Raw genomic sequence first — 11,956 nt, forward strand, 5'->3', positions numbered from 1 at the left:
AGTATATAATCAGTCACTCCTCACAACCCCAGGGCAGCTCTTTCTGCCCAGGGGTCCTGTTCCCGTGCTTTAATCAAATCACCTTTTGTACCAAAGACGTCTCAAGAATTCTTTCTTAGCTGTTTGCTCAAGAACCGCATCATTTTGGTGCCTTAGGTGGGGCTTTGAGTCTTTTCGTGTGGACTCTGAGCCGATGCAAACCTGGTGAGTACTTTCTCTTTTCTTCCTTCACTCTCATTTCAGGGGCTTTACGAGGAGGATGGTCCTATCGGAACACTTTCATGTCAATTGCTCAGACTGCAGTCCTCTCCCCCGTGGCTACTCGACGGGGAGGAGAAAGCCGGCCTTTTGGCTGGAAGTTAGTACCCTCGTGGGAATGACAGTAAGACCCAGAAACTCGATGCCTTCTCTTTATTCCTGTCCCTATACCAAGTTGTCTGTCTTGGGCACCGGACAGCCACCTAAATCACCACGAAAGCTGCCAATCTTAAGACTCCTGTGTTGCAGTTTCCTCCTCGTTGGTCTAATGTGATCCCCTCCACATCCCTGGTCTAGCCACCTCTGGCCGAGAAATTTCCACTGGGAGCAGGCCAAAACCAGTACCTGATTGAATTAAAACTCAACTGGGGACCATTTCCTATGGAAGTTGGCTATAAAGACTACATGTGTTAGAATGTCACTTAGATCATGATGAATTTCTATCTTTACTGTTTTCTGTCAATGTCCTCTTCCTACTACTGAAACTACAGAATTGGGGAATACCCTTTATAAAAGTTTTCTAGTGTTTTCCATGGGTAAAAATGGCACAGCCTTCAAGGAAACTAAGGCATGACCTTCATGGCATGCTCCTCAAGACAAGGTAAACTAAGGTATGGACTTTTACAGCACTTTTATGGCATGGCTTTCAAGGCACGGTATTTCGGACCACACGCCAGGCACCCATTTGTAGCCCAGGATGCAATGGGGAAGCGGCGGGTCTCTAGCATGCCTTCTCCGGGGCCCTCAGTGGCTGGTCAGTGATCATAGCAATTTTGTTTGGGGGACACCTCCAGTTGCTTTGACACCAGGAAGCTCTGACATATCATGTGTGGGTGCCACCCGGGAGTCAGGGGGATTTTTGGTAATGAACCTTCTCTATGTTTCTAGGAACATAGGATCTTCTTCAGTCCCCAACGGCCTTCCCTGGGGATGCCTTTTAACCCACTGGAATCAATTTGGACTGCAAGATCTAAGAAAGAAAAAACTGATACTTTGTAATACTGCCTGGCCTCAATACTCCTTAGGAGATGACAAAAAATGGCCCGTTAAGGGGCCATTAAATCTTAATATAATCTATCAGTTAGATCTCTTCTGCAAGAAACAGGGCAAATGGACTGAAGTACCCTATGTCTAGGCTTTCATGGTCCTAAATCAGGGTCCAAAACCGGGGGCCTCTCGCAGAATGTGTTTGGCCACTAACCAGGCTGCTAAACTCCCTCCTGATATATTGGATGATTCTCTAAACAGGCCTCCTCCGAATAAACCCACGTTGCTGGAGCAAACACAGGCCCTGATGAAGGGGACTCCGACACTCTCTCTCGCCCCTCCTCCTTCCTAATAGACTCAGGTTCCTCTAGCTGTATGTGGGGGCTTCTCCCTCATTCATTCCCTGGGTTAATGACTATTAAAATTGGAGCCTATTGCCTCTGGTTAGTCTACCTTGGGAAGGAGACTTTATGGACTATTCCCAAGCAGCTATCCCGAAACTCCTTGTGTCTGGGGGAAGTCCCCTGTCTTCTCTGGCCCCACACGGACTGCCCACTTCTGCTTGTGGGTGGGGAAAAAAAAATCTGCTCATCTGTCGAAGCTGATGGGCTTTAGGACGGCGAGATTTCTTTCTCTGTCCTCTGGGCTTTTATCCACCTCCAGCCTTCCTGGAGTTACCTCACCTCTTCTGTCTCCTCCTGCCCCTCCTCCTGCATCTAGCACCGTCTTGGGAGCGGCCTACATCTTCCATGCCTCTGCCACCATCAGTCCCTCCTCCTGCCTTCTCTGTCAAGGAGTGAAGAACACCCCCTTGGACTTACACCGTCCACTACGGACCACCCCCCCCACTGGGGCCCCAGGTAAAAATTCGCGATGGTGAACAAAGTGATTGCCTTTTAAAGTGGACCCAAGTGGAACATATTTGGTATTTGAACTAATTTAAGTTTGTTGGTTTAATTAATGTAGACATATATTTAGAGCTATTGGCATTAAATATAAAACCTTGTCTACCTAGGTTTACTGATGATCAGATAAGCTCGTGAATATCTCTACTGCAATTCGGTAACAAAAAGATGACTTAAAATGATGGCTAATTCTGTCTCAAGAGTTTTTATGGGTCATTGTTAAGATAGCTTTCGAAGTCTTTGGTAACCTGAAACATGAACGTTTTGTTTGAATGATAAATTTAAATTAAATTCATTGGACATTTAGGTCTTTTCCAAATAGGATAAGACGTTAAATTAATTACTCAAGCATTAATTACTAGACATAAGTTTGTACTTTTGACTTATTGTAGAGAAAGTAAGGATATTTGGATCGGTTGGAAAACCTGCTTTGTGCTTAATTGATTCATAAATTTGCCATCTAAAAAATTCTGGTGTCACAGCTCACAATTGGTTACTACTGGGTTTTCACTAGAGACTAAGGTTTCTAAGAGTTGAAATTCTGCTAAATGTAATTAAGACTGATGAAAATAAGGAAAGGAATACTGTATGTAGAAAAGTAAGAGATATGTAAGAAAGATACAAGGAATGGAAATACATTTTCATTGAAGGTAAAAGAAAGTAATGTTGTCCTAAATGAGACTAGTTGTTTGGAGAGAAATGCCTTGGGACAATATCTGAATGCAAAGGAAAGTTGTAGAAGGTTTGTGAAGGGAAATCTTTGGAAAGGAATTTTATGCGTGGTTAAGATGGACCAAGGTTGAAATGAGTGGATTTTAAAAATATACAGGTGGGGCCCCTGGGTGGCTCAGTTGGTTAAGCGTCTGACTTCAGCTCAGGTCATGATCTCACAGTATATGGGTTTGAGCCCCACATTAGACTCTGTGCTGACAGCTTGGAGCCTGGATCCTGCTTCGGATTCTGTGTCTCCGTCTCTTTCTCTGCCCTTCCCCTGCTTCTGCTCTGTATCTCTCTGTCTCTCAAAAATGAATAAACCTTAAAAAAATTTGTTTCTAAATACACTGGTGTAAGATTGAAATTCTGCTTTTCTCTCTGTTCAAAAGACAAAGTTTTCTTGGATTGTTAATCTGCTCTTGATAAAAAAAAAAAAAAAATGTAAACAAAGGTCTTTTCTCTTCTGTCTGTGGGAAAACCAAAACTTTATGTTTTGTCTTTATCAAGCCTTTGATTGCTTAGTTAAAACTTCTCAATGTTAAAGGAGCTAGGTTTTGCTAACAACTACATAACCCTACATATTTGCCTTTAGAATCTCTTATTGCCACCTAGGTTAAATAAATAAATAATTAAGGTTTCTAATGATCTGTAATCCTATTTAGGATGTGCTTTATAACTTTCTAAGGTTTTAACAAACTTCCCGGGATTTAAATTGTAAATGAAATCTTTTTGAACAATTGGGCCTTTTTATTTGGTATGTTACTTGGAAAGCCCTGTCAAACAAATAATGGTAAACCTTAGGTTGTATTGCTTGGGTAAAGGCTATAACTATTCAAATATATATATATATATATATATATATATATATATATATGGAATTGCTAACGTTTTAGTATAAAGTTAAAGTGTAACATTTTGGTATAAGGTCGTTACTTAGCCTTCTAATTATCGAAGGGTTATGTGTCACAGAAATAACTGAATTTCCTTGTCAATTGCATCATAAGAACTCTCATATCGGATTGTTAATCATGTCCATTTTTGAGTCTTTTGTCATTTATAGTTATTGTCCTGATGCTCTTATAAAATGTGTTTCATCTTCAAGGAGATTTATAAAAAGGACTTTTGGGACAAATACAGGAATTTGACAACTTTAAGATCGTAAAACAAATGGGTAAAAAATTTCCTGAACTAAAAAGCTGCATTCAAACTGCACAAGAATTAGTGACATGGGACTAAGTAAATTAAGGAAGAAGATCATAGCTTTTGTGACTCTTGTTGGAAATATTGCTGGTTCTCTAATGTTTGTTGTTCCAGATTAAGGAAACGTTCTCTTCAAATATCCATGATATATAGAAATGTGACAGACAAAGTATTCATTTGTGAACAAACTGAAGCGTTTAACTTTTCTCTCTACCTGAACCCTCTGAAATTCAAACGCTCTCAGTGAGTATTCTTTCTTTCATGGCAATTGAAGTTATTTGCACAAGTTCAGTAAGAGTCTGTTCTTGAAACAGGACATCAATGGAAATACTAGTTATTTTCCCAAGGCTTTGACTGGAACGTCCTATTTGAGAGACACACATAGACTCAGATATGACCAGACATTTTTAAGAAACTAAGGTTGACTTTATGAAACCTGGAGCCTATAAGGCCCCTTGGAAATGTTGGCCTGATACCTTGTTTACAGGGTTCCCAGCAGCCTTACCAGGTGAGTAAAAAGTGTCACTTCCTGGCAGGTGCAGGAACCTCAGGATATCTCGTGGAAGGAACTCGCCCAAATCTAAAGGTATTGCAGTCCTGTCTGATGGCAAGTACTTGACTTAGCTTCTGGCCTGGAGAAGCTACTAAAAGTTCGATCTAGAGATTCCTTCTGAAAAGTTACAGCAAAGCAAATTTTACAAGATCTGTATGACCGATCGCTGTTCTTGCCGAGCTTATGTCAATAATCAAGCTGAGTTTGTTAAAACTGGACTTGTTCTACAAACGGACTAGCCTTAATTTGGCTATCTCTGGAAATAGAGGGTTATTAAAGAGAAAGATTATGTTTCAACAATGCACCTTTATGGATGTTAAATTCTAGATCTGATTGTCATTAAATGTTTGCTGTTTGCCTACACTAGACAACTTGAGATAAACTTCAGAGAAATTGTCATGAATCTCATGTAAAGACAACCTTTGTGCCTGGTGCTCTACGAGCCATTCCAAAGGATCGCCACAGACATTTGAGTTACAAGCCAGAAAAACCCATCTGATTCCCGCTACCTGTTCCCACTCCCTCTGAGGATGCTTCAAGCCTGACATCTAGAAATCTTCTCACTGGCTGTGTTTGAGACTCAGACACTCAATTTATAATTTTGCTCTAACCATTAACCCATATTTTTCTTGTTTCTTTAAATTTTTTTTTTCAACGTTTATTTATTTTGGGGACAGAGAGAGACAGAGCATGAACGGGGGAGGGGCAGAGAGAGAGGGAGACACAGAATGGGAAACAGGCTCCAGGCTCTGAGCCATCAGCCCAGAGCCTGACGCGGGGCTCGAACTCCCGGACCTCGAGATCGTGACCCGGCTGAAGTCGGACGCTTAACCGACTGCGCCACCCAGGCGCCCCTTCTTGTTTCTTTAAAGTGCCTCATATTAAGTACCTGATTGCTTACTAAGCAAAACAGAGTCTATATGATGGTTAACACCTCCTACCATGCAATCAAGGCCTTAAATGACTCTCAAAATAACATTATATTACTAAACACTAAAATAACTCAAATGCATAGAACAGCTCTACAAAATAAAATGGCATTAGATGTTTTAGCTGCTGCACAAGGCGGAACTTGAGCTCTCATAAAAACAGAATGCTGGGTATACATTCCAGATCATCATCAAAATATTTCTGGATTTCTGACAAATGCTCAAATTGGAGCTTTGAATGATCCCTCTTTTTCCTTTACTAATTGGTTAAATTCCTGGACCAAAGAAAGCTATTTGTTGACTATGGAAGGACTCTTATTTGAGCTTCTTTTTGTTATTTTAATCATGTTTTGCTGTTTTCTCCCACATTTCTCTATCTGGTGCCAAGACTCTTTCAGGGCCCTAAATGCAAGTCAACAGATGATCCTTTGTTACTCGTTATCAACTCTAGATACAGCTGCCTCAGGCTTTCCTAACTCCTATTAAATTCTCAACTGACCAACCTTGGCCCATACGTAGGAACATCCCTACGCCCCTTTTCAACAAGAAGAAGGTACAGAAGATGAGACTTTCCACCTTCAAAAACCTTAAAGACTTGGTCAGCGTTGTTCAGGGGGGGGAAATGATGAGGGAAACAAAGGCAAGAGCAATGTAGCTGAAATTAAATCTCCGCACAGCTTGCAGCCCACTGATAGACACCTGAAACACGCAGTGTGTGACCTTCCTCAGGCATCTCGTGTCTGCCTTACTGCATTAATGTTTTTGTTTTATTAAAGACTAAAAGTAACCTTAACAGTAGCTAGCCCTTCAAGGTCCTAAAAGCCTTGCTTTCAAATTCCTTAGAGTTTGAAATCCCTAACCCCCATTGAAATCCCTAATCCCTCGGGGCACCTGGGTGGCTCAGTCGGTTAAGCATCTAAGCATCCAATCTCGGCTCAGGTCGTGATCCATCCAATTTCGGCCCGGGTCGTGATCTCACAGTTCGTGGGTTGGAGCCCCCCACATCGGGCTCTGTGCTGACAGCTCAGGGCCTGGAGCCTGCTTCAGATTCTGTGTCTCCCTCTCTCTCTGCCCCTCCCCCGCTCACGCTCTGTCTCTCTCTCAAAAATAAAGATTAAAAAAATTTTTTGGGGGGCGCCTGGGTGGCTCAGTCGGTTAAGCGTCTGACTTCGGCTCAGGTCACGATCTCGCAGTTCGTGAGTTCGAGCCCCGCGTCGGGCTCTGTGCTGACAGCTCGGAGCCTGGAGCCTGTTTTGGATTCTGTGTCTCCCTCTCTCTGACCCTCCCCCGTTCATGCTCTGTCTCTCTCTGTCTCAAAAATAAATCAACGTTAAAAAAAATTTTTTTTTAATTTTTTTTAAAAAGAAATCCCTAATCCCTAACCCCCATTAACTTGAAAGTATATAATCAGTCACGCCTCACAACCCCAGAGCAACCCTTTCTGCCCAGGGGTCCTGTCCCCGTGCTTTAATCAAATCACCTTTTTGTACCAAAGACGTCTCAAGAATTCTTTCTTTAGCCGTTTGCTGAAGAACCCCATCAAAAGCAACCCGAGGTGTCCCTGGAACAAAACCGCTATGATTACTGCTTGCCATAAAGGAGGGAGGCCGGCCCTCCCCCGGCTTCCCCATTGCATTCCCGACTACAATGGGTGCCCACACACGGACCGAGTTTGCCTTGCTGAGAAGGCCGTGAAGAACCTGCCATTTTTAACCCATGGAAAATGCTGGAAAAGTTTTACAAGGTGAAATTACCCCATCCTGTAGTTGAAGTAGTTAGTAGAAGACATTAGCGGGAAACAGGAAAGATAAAAATGCAGCATGGTCTAAGTGACGTTTCCAACACGTGTCGTCTTCACTTCCACTTAGGTTTTCCTTCAGTCCGGTACTGGTTTCAACCAGCTCTGGACAGAGGTCTGGCAGCCGGAAGCAGCTAGACCAGAGATGCGGAGATCCCAATCGACCAATGAGTGGGATACCTCACAAGGGGGCCTTCGGTTTGGCTGCTCTCCTGGTGACTTAGTTGGCTGTCCCTTGCCCAAGACAGACAACTTTATATAAGGGCAGAGATGAAGAGAGGGCCTCAAGTTTCTAGCTCTTATTACCATTCCAGACAGGGTGCTAACTGGTGAGGTTTTTGGGGGTGATAGGGGGGTTCATGGGGTCCAGAGCCGACGGCCCAGAAAGAATTCTTGAAGACGTCTTTGGTGCAAAAAGGTGATTTTAATGAAGCACCGGGACAGGACCCCGTGGGCAGGAAGAGCTGCCCGGGCACCATGAAGAGACACTGGTTGTATACTATGGAGTTGGGGGGAGGTAAGGTCCACGGGAAGTTTCCAGTGAGATTTTCATATGCTAAAGAAGACTCCCAGGATGGCGGAGGCCTAGCTATTGTCAAGGGAAGGTTGTTTTTCCCTCTAGCAAAGCCTCAATTAGCATTAAGACAGTAAGTTCCCAGAGAAACGTTTTACTCGGCCAGCCTCAAGTATTTGCCAACGGGCTGCAGGTTATAAGGAAATTGAGTTCCACCTGCCATTTCCTTCTGCCTTTGTTTCCCACATCGCTGTGGAGGGGTGATGGAGACTTAGGTCCCGCAGGACTTTGATCCTTATCAGTTAACCCTCTGTTTTTTCCCCTTTCCTTTGTTCTTGGGCCACCAGGAGAGGAACATCACCCGGATCCCACCTGGGGGGGGGGGGGGCGGGTTGCGGCCTGTCACCTTGCCTTATGCTCCCTCCTGACTAACTTCCAGCCAAAAGGCAAGCTTTGTCCTCCCCGTAGAATAGCCACCGGCTAGAGGATTGCAGCCTGAGCAATGGACACGAAAGTGTCCCAATTAAGACTGTACTCCTCGAAAAGCCCCTGAAATGAGAGTAGAGGGAGAGAGGAAGTACTCACCACGTTTGCATGAGGCTCAGGGTCCACACGAAAAGACTCAAAGCCCCACGCAAGGACGCCAAATGGTTGTGGTTTGAAGTGTTGGGGTTCGGAGTCCAGATGAGAGAGCTTAACCTCATGTGAAGGTGCCAAACTCATGTGGCAAAATGGGGGGGGTGGGGGTTGGGAGCCGGTAGCCAAGAAAGAATTCTTGACACATCTTTGGCGCAAAAAGGTGGTTTTATTAAAACCCGGAACAGGACCCGTGGGCAGGAAGAGCTGCCCCAGGATTGTGAGGAGAGACTGGCTATATACTTGGGAGTGGGGGGAGGAAAAGGGGAAATTTCTGAAGGATTTTCATGTGTTAAAGAAGACTCCCAGGATCCCTGAGGCCTAGCTATTGTCAAGCTTAAGTGGTGTTTCCCTCTAGCAGAGCATTAAGACAGTAGGGAGTTCCCGGAGGAATGTTCTAGTCTGCCAGCCTCAAGTATTTGTCAGTGGGCTGCAGGTTACAAAGAAATTTAATTTTATCTACCATTTTCCTCTGTCTTTGTTTCCCACATCAGTGACCAGTAGCAACACTTGAGGCAGAATTGCTTTTTCTTTTTTTTTTTTAATTTTTTTAAAAAATGTTTATTTATTTTTGAGACAGAGAGAGACAGAGCATGAACGGGGGAGGGGCAGAGAGAGAGGGAGACACGGAATCCGAAGCAGGCTCCAGGCCCCGAGCTGTCAGCACAGAGCCCGACGCGGGGCTCGAACTCACGGACCGCGAGATCATGACCTGAGCCGAAGTCGGACGCCTAACCGACTCAGCCACCCAGGCACCCCCAGAATTGCTTTTTCATGTTCCTAGTGTCACCAGCTAGACCCCAAGACCTGGCCTTTACTGCCCCCGTACTTGTACTCGCCAACCTTGGTCCCACATTCTTTCCTGAAGTTCTGCTTTGACAAATTACCTCTTAACTCAGGCAAATGAAAACCCACCTCAAGCGATAGCAACTGCCCTGACAAGAACTCCAACAGGCCCTGACCAGTATGACTAAAAACCTCCCTCCACTCCCCCACTCCGCCCCCCTCCCCACCGTGACTTGCACCTGCTCAGATGGACCATGGAGTGACCTCTAGAACGAATGACAATTACCTTTACATCCTTACAATACTAAAATCTCCACCCAAGGAGGGGCACAAGCTTCATTTACATAACACACAATGTATGTATAGGCATTTTTCCTTAAGATGCATGCGTGACCTTGTGCCCATCTCTACATATGATGACGAAGATCTCTCATTTTTTTTTTTTTTTTACGTAAGGGCTTGAACTCGTGACCCCAAGATCCAGCGTGGCATGCTTTACCAACTGAGCCAGCCAGGGGTCCCCGAGAATCCCTCTTTTAAAATATCCACCCTGGGGGCCCCTGGGTGGCTCAGTCGGTTAGGCGGCCAACTCTTGATGTCTGGCCAGGTCACGGTCTCACGGTTGGTGAGTTCAAGCCCTATGACGGGTTCTGTGCTCACAGAGTGGAACCTGCTTGTTATTCTCTCTCCCTCTGTCTCTCTGCCCCTCCCCTGCTTATGTGCTCCATGCATACACTCTCTCTCGAAATAAATCAATAAGCATTAAAAAAAAATTTTTTTTAATGTTTACTTATTTTTGACAGAGAGAGAGAGAGAGACAGAGCATGAGCGGGGGAAGGGCAGAGAGAGAGAGAGAGAGAGAGAGGGAGACGCAGAATCCGAAGCAGGCTCCAGGCTCCCAGCTGTCAGCACAGAGCCCGACGCGGGGCTCGAACTCACAGACCGTGAGATCATGACCTGAGCCGAAGCCGGATGCTCAACCGCCTGAGCCACCCAGGCGCCCCAATAAATAAGAATTTTTAAATAAAATGAAAGTAAATGCTCCTTTGCCATTATGAAAACGGATAATGCCAAAAGGAATAAATTGAATAAATTATTTTTTCCAATATAAGATTGAAGTAATAAAACTAATACATCTGATTGAAATAATGGTAACTTAGTTAAATTGTCTGCACGATTTCAATGAATTTTTTTTAATATGAAATTTATTGTCAAATTGGTTTCCATACAACACCCAGTGCTCATCCCAACAGGTGCCCTCCTCAGTACCCATCACCCACCCTCCCATCCCTCCCACCCCCCATCAACCCTCAGTTTGTTCTCAGTTTTTAAGAGTCTCTTATGCTTTGCCTCTCTCCCTCTCTAACCTCTTTTTTTTTTTCTTTCCCTCCCCCATGGACTTCTGTTAAGTTTCTCAGGATCCACATAAGAGTGAAACCATATGGTATCTGTCTTTCTCTGTATGGCTTATTTCACTTAGCATCACACTCTCCAGTTCCATTCACGTTGCTACAAAAGGCCATAGTTCATTCTTTCTCTCAATGAATTTTTTAAATAAAGAAAAACAACTTGTAAGTATGTCCCTGGGGAGTGTCATTTTCTAAAAATTAAAATTTTTATAAATAAATAAGTAAATATTAGACTTCAAAATTCTTTTTAATTTTTATGAAATATTAAAAAAATTTTTTTTTACATTTATTTAATTTTGAGAGACAGAGAGAGACAGCGCGTGAGCAAGGGAGGGGCAGAGAGAGAGAGAGACACAGAATCCGAAGCAGGTTCCAGGCTCTGAGCTGTCAGCACAGAGCCCGACGTGGGGCTGGAACCCACGAACCGTGAGATCATGACCTGAGCCGAAGTGGGACGCTTAACCGACCCAGCCACCCAGGCGCCCCGAAATTCTTTTTAATTTTTAATTGAAGTATACTTGACATATTTCGTTTCCAGTGTCCAAATAGTGATTTGACAATTATGTACGTTATGATATGCTTATCATAAGTATACTTACCATCTATCACCACACAGTTATTAAAATATTATTGACTATATTCCTTATACTGTACTTTTCTTTCCTGTGACTTATTTAATTTATGACTGTAAGTTTGTACCTCTTAATCCCCTTCACCTATTTCACCCATCTCCATACCGCATTCTCCTCTGGCAACTACTAGTTTGTTCTCCATATTTATGAGGTTGTTTCCTCTTGTTGCTGGGTGTTCATTTGTTTTTTGGATTCCACATATAAGTGAAATCGTATTATATTTGCCTTTCTCTGTCTGACTTATCTTACTTAGCATAATACCTTCTAGGTCCGCACCCATGTTGTCACAAATGGCAAGATTCCATTCTTTTTTATATGCATTTTTCCAAAGACATATAAATGGTCAACAGACATATGAAAAGATGCTCAACATCACTAATCATCAGAGAAATGCAAATCAGAACCACAATGAGATATCACCTCACACTTGTCAGCACAACTAATATCAAAAAGACAAAAGTGGCTCCTGGGTGGCTCAGTCAGTTAAGCCTCTGACTTCAGCTCAGGTCATGATTTCGAGATTCGTGAGTTTGTGCCCCACTTCGGGCTCCGTGCTGACAGTGCGGAGCCTGCTTGGGATTTTCTCTCTCTCCCTGCCCCTCTCTCCCTCTCTCTCTCAAAATAAACAAATGGAC

Source organism: Prionailurus bengalensis, chromosome X (genome assembly GCF_016509475.1).
Source record: "Prionailurus bengalensis isolate Pbe53 chromosome X, Fcat_Pben_1.1_paternal_pri, whole genome shotgun sequence".
In the NCBI taxonomy this organism is placed as follows: domain Eukaryota; kingdom Metazoa; phylum Chordata; class Mammalia; order Carnivora; family Felidae; genus Prionailurus; species Prionailurus bengalensis.